This window comes from Ambystoma mexicanum, chromosome 1q (genome assembly GCF_040938575.1).
Source record: "Ambystoma mexicanum isolate Mex_15411 chromosome 1q, UKY_AmexF1_1, whole genome shotgun sequence".
NCBI lineage: Eukaryota > Metazoa > Chordata > Amphibia > Caudata > Ambystomatidae > Ambystoma > Ambystoma mexicanum.
The window spans coordinates 354767424-354784409 of NC_090922.1; the positions used below are offsets into that span (position 1 = coordinate 354767424).

General features: G+C 43.3%; 1 protein-coding gene across 4 annotated transcripts in view; it reads left to right on the forward strand.

Annotated features, from left to right (window-relative positions):
• Positions 1 to 16986, forward strand: part of NOD2 (nucleotide binding oligomerization domain containing 2) — a 561668-nt gene that overhangs the window by 218483 nt on the left and 326199 nt on the right. The window lies entirely within an intron of this gene.

The window sequence follows — 16986 nt, forward strand, 5'->3', positions numbered from 1 at the left end:
TCCAGGAACTTCTTGGTGATCTGCAAGGAAGAATAGCGCAGGTTAGCCTTATTCAAAGGACGCTCATAGCGCGGTGCGTTTCGCGCATTCTCTTACCTTCTCGAGCACTGCCCTCTCCATCAGCTCGACGTCTTCATCATCCCTTCTGCATCTACGAGAGAAGGAGAAGGTTATCAGGGCAACAACTATTGCAGACACACATTCTTTTAGAACTAAAGACTTACCTCAAGAGTGGAGTCACAGCCGGCCTGGATTCCCGGGCCCATGCCAGTGAAGTAACTTGGCCGAAAGGTGCCCAGCCACGACGCGCCCCTACACAGAACAGCAGGACTGAGAGCGCACCTTATCGAAATAAGGTGAGGAAGGCTCTAAGGGGGTCGCAAGGGGAACACATGGGAGGCAGGCCCCGGGAGAAGGTGATTGTGGCTAAAACTGAACTCCTGTCTTCCAGAATAGACCCACGGCAGCGCGAGTCCCCGGGGGAGGTGAACCCAACCCAGAAGCGCTCCAGTCCAGACGGGTGGCGTCCCTGTGCATACAAGGTGAGCGTTACAATTGGTTAGTGTTGAGAGTTCATGAAGATTGTCAAGTTGTTTAAAGAGAGGTCGAATTGGTCATGCAGAGGTCTATGTAAAATCCTTGTGTGAGGATGTCATAAATATGTACATAGTTCATGTGTCATCGGCACGTGTATTGTAACTATGACAACATCTTCTTGTATGGCTCCAGAATGTTGATGAGACCATACAAGAAGATGTTGCTGTGAGGAAAGTTGGCCTCCTGGGTGCTCCTCCAAATAAACCAAGTAATACTCTCCAACGCGCGTAATGCGTTTTATATATCACGAGTGAACACAACAATTGGCGACGAGGATCCACTCAACAGGAGGGAGCCCCCGGGGAGCAGGAAGAGATTTGGGACGGCAGCCGCTAACACAGTTTTCGGGTGAAAAAGTGTGTATAAAGACCTAAGTGACGGATGAGGTGAGCGGCGAAGCGAATGATTGTAAAGCCACGCAACTGAGCCTGAAACAGAGCCTTAAATAGATGGAAAGGAAAATAATATATAAAACTCACGGCGGCGGCATCTTATGAATGCTCCGCGAGCCGGCGATCAACTGCTGTTGACATTAGAGGAAGGCACCTCTGTACGTGCCGTGTGTGCCGCCATTTTTTGATGCTGCCTGGCAACGCTGGCTAAATAAACAATACGCAGCTGCATAATTGCGTAGCATTTTCGATACCAATGAAAGAAATAAACAAATTAGTAAGGATGTCACGGATCACAAATAAATCAGATGCATAGAAAGGAACGTGTACTGATATTGATGTAGTTTGAGGTGTACTCATATGAGGAGATGCAATACACGAGTGCAATGACTGTGGAGTGTTTTAAGTGAAAATGCATTTCAGCAGCAGTTTCCTCTGTGGGAAAAACAGCAACATAGCGCAGTTATTGGAGTAATTCAAGGAAGCACATTTAAGCAGCACTTTCTTCAAGGGAAATACAGCAACACACAACAAGTGTTCAAAAAAAAATATATATATATATATTTTTTTTTTTTTCACAGATTGAAGACAACATGCAGAGCATAGCTGCCCTAGTAAAATTTTCGCCACTACCAGGGAATCCAACATGTCCATGGGAGCAATGGCAAGATAATTTTCAAGTGTACCTGAGGGCAGTAGGTGGCTCCAAGTTCAATGATGACCAGAAAGAGGCGACTCTCTTAAATTGTATAGGAGCAGAGGCACTAAGGATATTCAGGACATTGCCTGATTTGGAACATGATGAAGAAAGCTGGGGAGAGTCTTTAAGTACAGCAAGGAAATATGACATAGCACTTGCAAAACTTAATAAACACTTTGGAAATAAAACTAACATTGTATTGGAGAGGTACAGATTTTTCACGAGAAAACAACGAAAAGATGAAAGTATAGACTCCTATTTGGCTGCATTGAGAGGATTGATGGCTACATGTGCTTTTACAGGAGTAGCAGAGGAATACTTGAGAGATCAGATGGTTTTGCATGTAGCGGATCCACACATTCAACAACGTCTGTGGCAAGCGAAAAACCCGACACTAGAGAGGACAATTGAGATAGCAAGGTCGATTGAACTAGGTGAGAAGTGTATGAAAGAGGTCCAAAACAAAGTGGAGATCGCTGAGATAAAATCAATTCAAGAGATGGATGATGATCAGCATAGCAATCAGGAAGAAGATTTGATTGCTATGGTTAAGAGGTTAGTTAAGTCCAATGCAAGCAGTGGTTCTGGACAAGAGAGAGGGGGCCTGTTCAGACAACATAACAGATGTCTAAATTGTGGATGGTATAGACATGCAAATGCTGAAAGAGACTGCCCGGCTGTGTCGGCAGAATGTTACCGATGTGGCCAATTAGGTCATTTTGGAAAAGTGTGTCGCAACAGTAGAGGAAGGGGCAGATTCAACAACCGGTATGGAAGAAATACTGGTAGATACAATAGAGGAAGGAGTGCAACAATGACGAGCATAAAGGCATTGGAGGAAGTTGGTGGTTCTAAAAGTTTGCTAGCAGTCGATGATCGATTTGAGGATAGAGTACAGATACTTGCCATTACACCAGGTGAAAGTGGAGTGGGACCTTGGGTCCCAATGGAGATAAATGGCATAACTTTACAAGTCATGGTTGACACTGGTTCACCATACACCATGGTTGATGTGGAGACATATGTGAACGTATTGAAGAAAAAGATGGAAGAGTTACAGACGACAAAAATTAAAGCAACAGGTTATGGTAAAACCCCCATCAACATTATTGGTTTCGTGTGGGTATATTTAAACTTTGAAGGAAGAAAGACATATTGCAGACTGTATGTGGCTGAGGATGGGTTTTCAATAGTAGGATGGTGGGAGCAAGCATCATTAAAAATCAAAATTCACCCAGGTGAGAATGTACCCATTTTATGTATCAACGAGAAGAGTTGTGACACTGCAGAGAATTTAGCAAAGTCTTTTCCCAAAGTATTCAATGATAAAATTGGCTTGCTTAAAGGGTTTGAACATCGCATCATACTCAGAAGAGATGCGAAGCCAGTGGTACACAAATTGAGAAACATACCCATTGGTACCAGAGAATCGTTGAAGATTGAATTAGAAAAGTTATGCACGCAAGACATCATTGAGCCCATTGAAAGTTCGGAATGGTTATCCCCTATAGTACTTGTTAAGAAACCCGATGGATCTATCAGAATGTGTGTAGATTTAAGAGACTTGAATGCCAATATTTGGATAGATCGACATCCTTTGCCGAATATTGGGGAAATGTTGACCACCATGAAGCCAGCAAAGTATTTTTTTACGACATTAGACCTGTCATCAGCATATCACCAAGTTGTACTGGAAGAAGAGTCTAGGCATTTGACATCTTTTATAACACCGTTGGGGGCTTTTAGATACAAGAGAATGCCTTTTGGATTGGCTTCGGCAGCTGCTGTATTCCAAAGGTTGATGCATCATTTGTTTGAAGGATTACATGGAGTACATTATTTCCAAGATGGTATCTTAGTGTCGGGTATGTCTGAAGAAGAACATGATGCAAAGTTATTAGGTGTGTTACAAGTTCTACAGCAGAAAGGGATGACGCTAAAAATTGAAAAATGCAAGATTAAGAAAAATGAAGTTACTTATTTGGGTCATCGAATAAATGCTGATGGGATAAAGCCAAAAGAATTGTTAGTGGACACTATCCTCAAAATTTCTGAGCCAAAAAATAAGGACCAACTTCGGAGTTTCATGGGGTTGACAGAATACTACTCTAAATTCATTGATCATTATTCAGACAGAACAGAGAGAATGAGGAATTTAATGTGCAAAGGAATGAAATTTGATTTGTCTGAGGAATGCAAAAGAGAGTTTGAACAAATTAAAATTTTAATCAATAAGGCACCAGCGTTAAAGATGTTTGACTCGAGTGCAAAGACAAGAATATCAGTTGATGCAAGTAATATAGGACTAGGAGGCGTACTGGAGCAAGTACAAGGTGGTGAAATTGTTCCCATTGCCTTTGCCTCAAGGACATTAAGAGGTGCTGAGAGAAATTATTCGACAATAGAGAAGGAAGCTCTTGGTGTCAAGTGGATATTAGAACACTTCAAAGGTCTCATTTGGGGCATTCCAGTGGACATTAGAACAGATCATAAACCGCTTGTTCATGTGCTAAACTCAAAGAACCCTCACATGACGTCTCCGCGCATAAGAAGATGGACACTGATCATCATGAAATTTAACGTGACTATAAAATACACTCCAGGAAGAAACAATGTGGTAGCAGATTGTTTTTCTCGTCTACCGTGTGAAGGTGTCGCGGCTGAATGTGAGGGCAAAGAAGGAACAATGGAGGAACAAGACATGGATTGCATCATAGCTCAAGTGCATCCCAGTTTCTCAAAAGAGGAATGGATTGAAGCCAGAGAATGTGACCCCGAACAAGAAATGTTGAGGAGAGCCATTGAAGGTGGTTGGAAGGACATTGATGACAATTTGAGATCCTGGGAGAGATTCAAAGACGAGTTGTCAAGTGACAAGATATGTGTATATCGAGGAGAACGCATTATACCGCCGACGAACTTGAGGAAGAGGATTATGGATATTGCTCATGAAGGCCACGTGGGTAGAATGCTGACAAAGAGAAGAGTAAGGGAAGCCTATTGGTGGCCTAACATGTGGGGTGAAATGGAAACTCTGGTCAGAGATTGCACCGCATGTGTCACACCATTGCAGCCAGTAAATATTCCCAGTACAGTATGGACAAAATTAGCTATTGATATAGCTGGACCGTATGAAACATTGGGATCACAAAAAATTTACCTTATAGTCTTGGTGGATTACACATCCAAGTGGGTGGAATGTGGTGTTGTTGAGGACTCTGTGTCGGCTATCAAAGTTGTGAAGTTTTTGGAGGAAATTTTTAACAGAGAAGAAGAACCGCAAGAAATTGTGTCAGATAATGGAGCTCAATTTATGTCCCTGGAAATTCAAAAATTTTTGAAAGATAGAGCCATAAAACATAGCACTACAGCCTTGTACCATCCAATGGGGAACGGTTTGGTGGAGAGGATGAATCGTTTCATAAAGGGAATTATTCAATTGGCTGTTGTGAATGGTCTACCGTGGAAAGAGACGCTCAAGGAAGCCCTCAATACATACAAGGTTACACCACATTCGGTGACTGAGGAAGTTCCTTTCACATTGATGAGGGGAAGAGTATCTGCAAATAGGCTAAGGCCTGCTTGGATGATGAACAAAAGAAACAAAGAGGTAAACCTGGAAGAAATTGTCAAAAAAGTAAAAAAAAAACAAGAAGAGTACAAGACTTATTACGACAAGCAAAAACATGTTAAGGAGAGTCAAATTAAGAAAGGTGATTGGGTGAGAGTGAAAGAACCAAAACGCATAATGAAAGGAGAGTCAAGGTTTCGTCCTCCCCAGAGGGTGATAGAATGTTCAAAGAAATCGGTGATTTTAGAGGATGGCAAGAAATGGTCATGTGATGATATAGTTTCGGCAAAGGAGGAGGAAGTGATGAGAAACGAAAGAGAACGAGAACTTTATGGTGAGACATTTATAGATAAGACAGTTGGAGATATGTTTGATGAGTCAAGAATGTTGTGCAAAGAAAGAACACGAGGAAAGGAAACACAGGAAAATCCACATGAGAGAAGGAATGACAATAGTCAGCCAATATCAAGACACAGGAAACGAACGTGGAAACAAAAACAAGACTATGTGTATTATTGAGAACCGAGAACATGACATGTTCCAGGATTTTGTTACACCTTGTAACATGATGATCCTTGTATCCTGTTTTTGTTGGTGGAAATTTAAAGTTAAATATTTATACTGTGTATATATAGCAGAGATGTTATTCAGAATAGATCTATATTTTAAATTAATATAAATTGCATTTCATTTAGAAAGGGAGATGTGAGGATGTCATAAATATGTACATAGTTCATGTGTCATCGGCACGTGTATTGTAACTATGACAACATCTTCTTGTATGACTCCAGAATGTTGATGAGACCATACAAGAAGATGTTGCTGTGAGGAAAGCTGGCCTCCTGGGGGCTCCTCCAAATAAACCAAGTAATACTCTCCAACGCGCGTAATGCGTTTTATATATCACGAGTAAACACAACACCTTGCAGTTTCAAAAGTCTTTGACAGTGAAAAGTAAAGTAAGGTAAAAGTTGTATGAACTGTTAACGTGGGGAAGGGAACCCCACAAAGAGAAAAGAAAGACAGGCTTCAGCCTGGCGGAGGGAAGCCTGAGCTGAACTGTGGTAAAGTGAAAGTTAAGAGTTGAATTGTGCATTTATCGCAACGGCAGACAAAGTCTAAAGAACTGTCAAAAGCTTGAAGCCCAAGCCTGAACTGTTGAATTGTACCAGTACCAGTAAGCCAACACTCTCAAGACCCCATGCTTCTGAACGTGCGGAACAGAGTTGTTACCTAAGCCATACTGGCATTTCTTTTGAGACACTATTTTTCCTTTTGATATCCCCTTTACACATTTGTCACTTGAAGGAGGGCAAGGTTAGGTCATTTTAGTATAGATCTTTTATTTTCTCGATGAGACTGACTTGGACTTGTTTGTTATTTGTTTAATGGTCGGGATTACTCCCATTCTAGAGTTAGGGCCAGTAAGGAATTCTCCCAACCTTACTAAATACAAAATAAAGATATTTGAAACTTCCATCTATTGTGTCTGTGTCTGCCGTTGATGCTTTGCCTTCCTTGCATTGCTCACAACTACTCTGGCAGTAATATTTGTGGACATATTGCATTTTATTCTGTAAAATACACCCGTTTGTATTATTGGTTCATGGGTAAAGTTGATTGTTGCATCTGCATATGTCAATATTATCTGTTCTTTCATTACTTCATACAACATGTTATACTTGCTGTATTGTGATGTAGGAATGGAATGCAGGTTGTCAGGGGCATTAGAATGCTGCCTGAGCATGATTCACGATTTTCCCAGGGGAAGCTGCAAAGGAGACCAACAGTCCCTTTGTGTCTTGGAATAAAGACTATCCGACAGTCTCGCCAAGTCATGTACTTCTTCCACAGCTGGTGATGTTAGCAGAAGATTAGAGGGACCGCCGCCAGTAGCTGTCACTGGCTGCTGTTTTGCCTCCAAGTAGGTCACCTAGGAGACGCTGTGCTGTACTGCGTGGGGCATTTGAGTGCTACTGCCCTCCATCTACCCACATTGGACCCACAACGACCGGGGACGGTCTGCCTAGCAGGCCCAGCGCCGTCCTTGTAATGCGTGGTTAAATGCGCTGCTGCCACTGGCCCCCCATCAGCCCGCATCTGCAGTCCACCCAGAAGATCTGCGGGCCTACAGAGATGCGAAGGGGCTCTCCTGTGAGACAGTGCAGCGGTGTAAACCTTGGGATGCTGAATATCAACATTTGGGGCCTTTTCAGAGCACCTGCATCACCTCCTTAGTGACAGAAATCTTCCTAGCGATAGAAGCATATTATTGTTCCTTCACGCAGTGTGGGGGGCCATCTGCACACATCTACGTCTGTGTTCTTTCCAGGACGAGCCAAGGGAAGGGTATGGCAGCCAGGTCTGGGAAGACCCCCATGGGGACATTTACATCAAAAGTAAATATTATTATACCAACAAATTCTGCACGAGAAGCCCCAGAGCTACCCCCTAACAATCCTCTAGAGCTTGACTAAAGATTAGTGACCATGCTTCACATAGAGTCTCCTCCCAAGTCTCTGCAAACACCTGGAACCCCCTCCTATTCCATGGAAACATAGAAGAAGGAATTCTTGGCATACTTGCTGCAGCAGATGTTGTTGACTTCGTAGATGCCCACAAAATCCCTTCCTCTGCACAATTTGAGTTCTGAAGGCCAGCAATTATATTGGTATTAGTTGGACCAGGTCATGACATCATGGTCACCATTGGTGGAGCTCCAGTATGTGCCCTATTCACCTTCGAGTCGCAGTACACCATAATCACTTAAGATTTGTATGAGAAATACTTGTAATGTCTGCCCCTTGGACATTGATCGGGGCTGCTACACAGGGTACAAAGTAGGCATCCTGGATTATTTCAACAACACCGTAAGGTATACAAGATGGTCAGCCTGGGGCAAAGTCTACATGGTGAGGACGAGTGCCCCCCCTTACTAGGTTGGTGATACAGGCTGTACTGCATGTCATGTTAAAGGAATTCAGCACCCAAAAAGTGGTACCAATCACAGAGAGTACAGGATGCCAGGGAGGCAAGGGTGTTATAAAGAAATGTCCTGATATTTTTGTTGAGAAACTCTGATGTATTAGGGGATTTCAGCATCAAGTCAAACTCAAGAGGCTCTGTTCCCACCAAACACAATGTCCGTCCCATCCCAATATTTAAGCACAAGAAGCTACAGAAGATTCAGCATGGGCTCCTTCAGGAAAGTATAACAGAAGTGGAGTCTTCAGAATGGCTATCCCATATTGTTGTTCATGAGGAAGACTGAGACCTTTGAACGTGTATAGACCTGAAGAGCCTTAACGGTAACATCATGTTGGATGTTCACTAATCATCAAACATTTCAGAACTTCTCAGTCTCATGTCTAGTATCCTTGATGCACCCTGAATTGGCAAGACCATTGCACATCCGTAACTTTGTGGTGACACACTGTGTCAACAATTGGCAGCCGGCAACAGACATGATTGCTGTGGGACAGAGGAGCACACCTCAGTTGGGCCTAAAGTGTAAGCAGTGTTCTGCACCAATTGCAGGTGTGCCACAATCTGCAACAGCAGAATCTGAAGACCACCAGTGCCACCCACTGCAATTCTTCTTTTCCCATGTTAACCAATGAAATTACATCACTGAATATTGCAGCAGTCACAGTCGAGCCTTAGATGATGCATTCTTTATGCCAAGGCAGTGGCAGCTGCTTTCTGAAGTCTGTTGCATGCTACGTTTTGGGAGGAGGCCTCCAATCATGTTAGTAAATACAGTGTACTGCTCGGTTAGGTCTTGCCACTAGTGTAACATCTAAATCTCAACCTGACAAACACAGGGACCGTGATTTGGCTGATGAGTTGGATACTGTGCGGGTGCTGATGAATGTGCTTCCAAGGTGGCTTGGGGATCCATGCATAGCCTCCATGAAGGACAAAACCAAAAGCTTCTCAGAATAATTTAGCTGCTCACATTTCAAGATCAAAGTGGATTGTTTTCAGCTGTATGACAACTTGGACAACCCAACAGTGTGTAGCCAGGTTAAAATGTGCAATTGATGCAGCAACTGGTAATGAAATCACCTCAAGAACCGAGTCAGGAAGAAAATGCAACAACCCCTATGCTAAACACACCAGCAGAGCTGTCAAGAACAGTGTCTTCTTCATCATCAGGAAGTATGTTACACTATCCCTTTGGGACATCCTCCCTGGGACGCTACTGATAAGTGAAAATCATTCCCAGTGTATCACTTCTCAAAAGTGATACGCTGGGAATAGAGAGCCTTTGGGATGCTCATCACTCAATTAGTCATTCCCAATGAGAATGGGCGTACAAGGCTATACAGTGGACCTTCCACAGTTTAGATGGTGGATGCATATGTATTTGACACATCTCAGGAGGAGGGATGCCGATCCACTAATGTTCTGGTTCAGTAAGCGGTCTATGTGGCCAACACTACTTTTGACAGTTGCTAATCCTCAAGCTCCACGCAGGCCAGTGTAGAGTCGATGATAGTCATTGCTGCCAGGGTGGTTGTCAGAATGCAGTAGAAGCCTTGTAGTGTCTCATGGTTAACCATTAACATTCATTAAAATAAACCAGCTCTACATTTAGGAAGACTATGTCAAAACACCTAGATGTAGCCAACACACAGGCTCTGAAGATGATTATGATAACTTGTTGTCCCCTTCAAATCTTCCAACAAAGGTGCAGTGGGTTGTTTAGTGTGTAACTGGGGTTGTGAGAGAGAGCTCTAATGATTGATTGCTGGTGTGTATGGAGTGACTGTCCACTCATAAGAAGTCACTAGCATTTGTACTACTACTATTTTACTTTTAGGGCCTGCTCCTAGGTCTTGCTGCTGCATTTTACGACCACAGTAGTGGATTGGCAATCTACTATTTAACAGCGCTGAAGGGCACCAACATGAGGATTCAGGTTTTCCCTGCTACCTGAAAGCAGCAAATATGAGATTCATTTTACTCTCCCTGCTACATGAGAGGTGCAGACATTAATCTCAGGGTCTCATGTGATGTTGGGTGAAGGCTTGCACATAAACTGAGGACCGAGAACCGACAGGTGGAAGGGATGCACTGGGACAACACAGGCCTGATACCTGCACCTGGTGCCACTGGCTGTGGGTGGAGCCCTTTCTCACAGTGCCATGTTCTACGCCGAGATTAGGAGCAACTTGTGTCTTCAGACGTACTGCCAGATGCTCACTCTGCATGACTGGAGGAGGCTGCCATGGTGGCTGTGCCGCTGAGGGCATACAGTTATAAAACATCTGTTTATTCGTTCGTAAAATGTGTTGATGCCCACTTGTGTGCAGTGCATAATGTTCAGTCTTCTTGTCCCACCGCACACACCCCTTGCAGAGCGTGTCAACACATGTTCCTATGCCTTCCCTTCAGGCAGAGGGAAGTACTGCCAAACTGAAGAGGGGCCTATTGTAGAAATTGTTGGGGCATTAGCTTTTTGCTGGTCCCATCCTGATTTGCTCCCTCCACAGGGCAATAGCACCCACATCAGATAAGCCAGCCATATCATCTATGAGAGGATAGCTCAGTGGCAACGTGCTCATCTTGGAAGCAAGACGGCACAGAGCAACAAAGGTTCAATCCCCGGGTTCGCGCTTAGAAACCTCTGGGTATTATGCTTAAGCATGTTATAAATAACCCATTAAAATTACAATTCCTCCTCTGGCTGACCCTCCACCTGCTCTTTGTCCTTTTGCTCCATCCCATGTGAGTGTCCTCCTCCCGTCCAATATGCCCCGCCACAGCTGTTCTGGCTGTGGGGTCTGCAGGCCATCAACCGGGTCCCAATGCCTCTAATGAACTGTGGGTCTGCCAACCAGGTCCCCTCCCAGGTCCCCTGGCCTCAATCAGGTCTCAGTGACTGAGGTGGCTCCGCCCCAGGCAAAGCCGCTAAGCATGTTCCCAGGCCGTGCCCAGTGAGCTCATTGGAAGGCTCTAAGGTAGTAGGGGAAATGCAAAAAGCCATGCTCCAGGCAAAGTGGTCATTCAGAAAAGGGGCCCATTGTGTGGCTCAGGGCTGCTTAGGGTAGGGCCCTAAATAATGTAATGAAAAAAACATGGTTAGAGGGACATTTATGGTTAGGTTTGCAAAACAAATGAACTTTGCGATTGAGATACACAATATTGGTTAAAGAAACATTTATAGTTGCTGTGCAAAACAACATGTTTGCAATTATGGTTCCTAAAACAATTATAATTCGGCCACAGATATGCGCATACCAAGGCGCCATATATGCCAGCAGAAATGACATCTTATACATGACATTTGCAAACATTTTTAATGAAAAATAAGAATGAGCCCAAACTGGGTGAGGATCATGTTAAATTAGCTAGTGGTGGCCAACATGAAAAAAACACACAAAAAGCTGTAAAGATGATTTAGAAAATCTGATTTGCCATGTCAAAAATCACTGGAAACTTGTGAGCAGTGCGCTGTGGTGGCAGTGTAATGATTGTTTTATGGCAGTGGCTAAGTTATAGTTGGTTAGGAACCATAAGTGACACATTTGTGGGGATTTGTTTTTTCACTGAAATTGTACGTTTAAAAAAACCCGACATACACTGCCATAGCTACAGTTCCCATTGGGCGCTTTGCTCAGGAAATGGCCTCTGTCCAGTCCCTGGCACCCAGAGCTGTACGAGGGGCCCAGTAACTAGCCGAGACCTGGGACTCCTGTGCAGTCCCAATCACCCCCGAGCCACACGATTGGCCCTTTACCCAAAGTAGTCACTTTACCCCGGGGCAGGTTATGTGGCCCTCTTTTGGAGTGTCCATGGCCATGACAAGTGGCCACTTTGGAGAATTGTCTTCGACCATTTCCTAGATCTCACCAATCCACCCACAGTGAATACTGAGCATGGCTTGCGGGCAAGAGCCATTGGCCACCTTGCCCCATTGCATGTCTATCAGATCAAATATTTTCCTGAACCGGGTTCATGTGCCAGTGGCGGCTGCAGACCTCAAACCAGGTCCGGGACACATCTTGAGACCAAATAAAAAGAGTTGCTGTCCTCCTCTACAGACCGATTGGTGTCCAAAGAACCATTCTGCAGGCTCTGCCCCTCCAAATGGCCTTTTTTTGTGGGTTGTGCATATTGCACCTCACATGGGCCCCCTCATCCGTCCACATCTTTTAAACTGCCCCTTTCTGGTAAATGTACATGACCGGCCCACTAATTAAGTTTGAAAATCTTTAGCCCACGGCCCTCTGAAAATTGTTGCTGCCCCCAATCCTTGGACTAGCTCATCTGGTTGCCCCTCACTGGATCTATGGACCCGGACTATGCCCGTGGATACAGGAGAGCCACTAAACTTCTTAAAAATGGCTACTTGGGTCAGCAGATAGTTCCAGGAGAAGCCGCATATAATAAACTGCTCTGTGGATTTGCGCCAAATAAGTGAATGCATGTTATTAGGGTCCAGACACCTGCTCCTTGCAAACGACTGCTGCAAATCCAGAGATTTAGAGTGTAGGTGAAAGCAAACCTTTGCATATTAGAAATTAATGGAAAACAGAACATGTGGAGTGCCCCTTATAACGTTGCTCTCCTTGACAGGACCTACAACTTTGCAAAAGAATGTAGAGCTTGGATCTGCGTTTGTTTTTGCTAAAGTTTTGTGAATATCTGGCAAACGTTTCCAAAGTTTTAAGCTTTTGAAAAAGTGCCATTCATATGAGGAGTCCGAACATAAGCATATCTGCCTTCATATAATACTGTGGAAAAGAATGGAATTAAGTTTACTACCTATACAAACGTGAATGGCAATATTAATCTACAAACACTCAGTCCACAATCACTTTGCTGAGCGCCATAGGAAGACATCTCACTCCCCTCTTGATCTCTGAACTTTATTCTCCCTTCCCACCTTCTGTCACTCTTCCTTACTATAGACAATATTATGCTGAGCTTTTATTGAAAATTTCTCCTACTCCTTCTCAATCATTCCAATTGCTCAACCATATTGTTTTCCCTCTAATCCCTGACCTATTTTTCTTCTTCCCTCTCTGCAGCAGATTGTACTATTTACTTCACTACCAAGGTTGCACTTCTCCCTTCCTCTGTTTTTCCTGATTCCCTTAGCTCTTCCCCCCAAATATTAAATAATACAAATCCGCGCGTTCTGTAATACAGAGGGCATCACACTCCACCTTTAACCTGAACTCATATTAAACCAGATGCTCACAAGACTCCTTTTAGCTGAAGCATGGATTTGAGTGATTCACCGTTTAAATCAAGAGTTGTGAAGTAGTAGTGCAGTGTGATTTAACATTATTTTCCCAATGTTATTTAATATAAAATATAGTGTGTGTGTGTGTGTGTGTGGTGTGCTTATTCACATTCAAAATATACTCAATGGATGAGTTTATCGGCCTGGTTTCTGTTCCATGCATAGTGGATGTGCGTGTCATGCTCACTGAAGATCTGATCATATTATATGCATCTGCTCCTTCATTTTCTGTGCTTATTGTTTGTCCATAGTGTGGTCACTGACATTTAGAGCAGATTGCATGTGAAGTATTTATGTCTGTCTGTCTGGTGTCTATTGTGTATATGTGTGATGTGCTTGTGGGTCTGTAGGCATAGTGATTCCAAGAGTGTTGTGTACAGAATGTGCTCACGTGGATTTGATGTGTATCGCATGTGCATGCAGTCATTCCGAGCGTAGGGATGGTATTCATTCTGTAGGTTTCACTGTCCAAGGTTGCCTGCAAAGGCATGCAAATACCTCAATATTGTATTATCAGACATTGGTAATGTTTGTGGCATGCACCAGTTCCAAATACAGCCTGGTGTGTGCCACACATTTCGAACATCTAGACAACGTCAGGATTTGCGCCCCGAAAACACATTTTTGGGGGCGATTGGAGTCCATGGGAAACCCAGTGCAAAACATACATATTTGTCAACATCATTCCATTTTCATGAAAAGGCCATGACACTTACCAGATTCCGCATGAGTATTAAAATGTGGCTAGATCATTTGGTTGCAAAGTTGGTGAATGCTTATGGATCAGGTTGGAGGAAAGTGTTTTCTCGTTTCCATGCGTAAAGTGCCATGTAACCTTAACTGTACTGCTCCCACTAGCACACTGTAATATATGTATGTATTGTGGCAGGTTGAACGAGGGAGTCAGACACACTGAGGACATGGTTCAATACCTTTTATTAAACTTATAAGTGGAACGCCTAACGTTCCATATCACTACAGGGAATACCCTACCTATCTAAGGAAAGTAAAGGTGCTGGTCAGTTGTCAGGAAGTCAAGAAAAAGTAAAAATGTCATCCGGCCAAACTAAAACTATCTGACCCTACCACTATATTCAAGTAACTTAAATAGGCCACGGAAATGTCTTATCTTCATCTAGTTTCTTCTTTGCCTTCCAATATGCTTTTTTATTTACATTCTTTCTCTGAGGTAGAGATATTTCTCATCATAATCCCCCTGGATTGTCTTTGAGATCAATTCTTCTAGTTCTTCAATAAATGCCTTGGCTTTGTAGTTCTGGGGTCCTATATTTATAATAGCTTCCATTTCAGATACTTTATGACACTCTTGTCATCACTCATAGACTCTTTCCTATCTTTACATTCAGGCTTTCCTGAGTTAGGTTTTCCTTGACCCCTTTTTATGCTTTCTTCATCATAACATCTTACAATGTTTTATCTTGTTCATTCAAGATTGTCATATCCTGTTTCTCATTACATATTATTGTGTTAGACTTGCTCCAGTCTTCAATTCTGAGGTCATAGGGTCTCATCCCATGGAACTTGTTTCCAGTCTCTGCGTGTTCCCCACCAGGGTTGCTTAAAACCCACTGTTACAGGCTTCCCACTTCTTTTCTTAACTGGTTTCTCTTTTGGTATCTCATCCTTTGGGGCGAGACTATCTCTACTAATAATAACCCCCTTCCCTATTCGGGTTATTCGTTACTAGCTTAAAATTCCAATTACAAAGTCTTAGTGTTAGTTTCTCGTCCTTATGACTGGGATGAGTTTCTCTCCTTGTATAATAACCCTCTTCCCTGATTGGGTTATTCATTACTTCTTCACAACTCCAATTATACAGTCTTAATCTTTTTTATCATCCTTAAGATTGGGACATGGTCCTTTGGGTTTATAATGATGCCTCTCCCACTTCTCCCATTTTCCCCAGTACCTCTCTCTCTGCCAGGGATGGTGGCAGCGCTCGACTCTCACTCGTCGGAGTCTCAGGCCCGGTTCCTCGTCAGGTTACGGCTCTGAATTTAGGCTGACAGTTGGAAGAGTTCCACGCTTCCTGTACCTGCAGCCTCAGCATCATTCTCCAGGTGTCCTGCCCACCACGATGTGCTTGTTGTCACGCACGCCACCACCTGATAGCTTGTTCCTCTCGTCGTCTTCACAATGCCTTTCTCACATCAATACACGCGGGGCCTCCAGTGTCTCATACTGGCATTTTCTGCCTTGTTGAAGGTCACAGGCTCTGTGACTTGCCTTTGCTCCGCCTCCACTAGGTTTATTGATGTCAGGGGGCTTCCCCAGCACACCCGATTCTCTCCTTTCTCTCCTACTCTTCTCAGTGAAATAGATGTCTCTTGTTAAAGAGACATCTTCCTTTTCTCTTACGAATGGATTTCTTTTTGCATTGCCTTGAGCCAACAGTAAATATGCTGCTTCATGGTGTCAAGTCATAATTTTGAATGAAAAATTTCGAAAGACAAAAAAGTCGAATCAAAAATGTCGAAAAAAAAAATGTCGAATTATTTTTTTTCGATATTTTTTTTCGACTTTTTGACTTTTGAGATTTTTGTATTCGAAATTATGTCTATAAACCCTGCTTCATACGTTCCAACAGGTAGTCCCATGTATGCAGCTATGACAGCTGCCCTATGGATTTTCTTGCAGCAACGGGAGTCCTTGTCCTAAAAGAGGGAGTCTATCCTGGTGAGGTCCCACTTGCCTCAACCCCGAGGGAGGGTTTTTGCGGAGAGGGCTAACTTCCCTCACGGGGGGTGGGGCTCCCCATTGGGGAGAAGATACAAATACCTGTGATTCATCACTATATATATATATATATATATATATATATATATATATATATATATATATATATATATATATATATATATTATGTAGAATAGTCAATTTGAGCCAAGTCAAACATTCCACAGCATCACCTGGCAGCCGTCGCTGAAACTTCAAATTCACCTGCAGTTCCAAGCCACATCAGCAAGGCATTGTGGATATACAAATTAGCTCAAATGCAAACCTTTTTTTTCTCCAGGACACTGTCTTTGTCTTAGAGGGCAGTACTACTTTATACATAACTTAATTTACCCAAGACAGCCGCCATAACGTTCTTGGTGTTTTTAGAAAACATGGTCCATTGCTCCAACCACAGTTTCACCATTATTAGGGATCATTAGTGCAACATAGTCCTGACAGCCTTGCAAAATGTCTATCTTGGGTTGATTAAGCTATGGATAAAGTGCACCACCCCCATATCTGGCACAACACATAGGAATGCTCATTTGTGAGGCCATATACAGACGCACACATGGTCATTACTGTGCACTGGGGTTTGAGGTGGTCACACTGTGCGGGTTTTGGAATAAACATTGGCATTGGACAATTGTCTCCAACATTACACAATCTATGCATTTCCCGCACCAGGAAAAAACTCCATTTGCATGCAGTGAATTTTGGAAGGAAACCC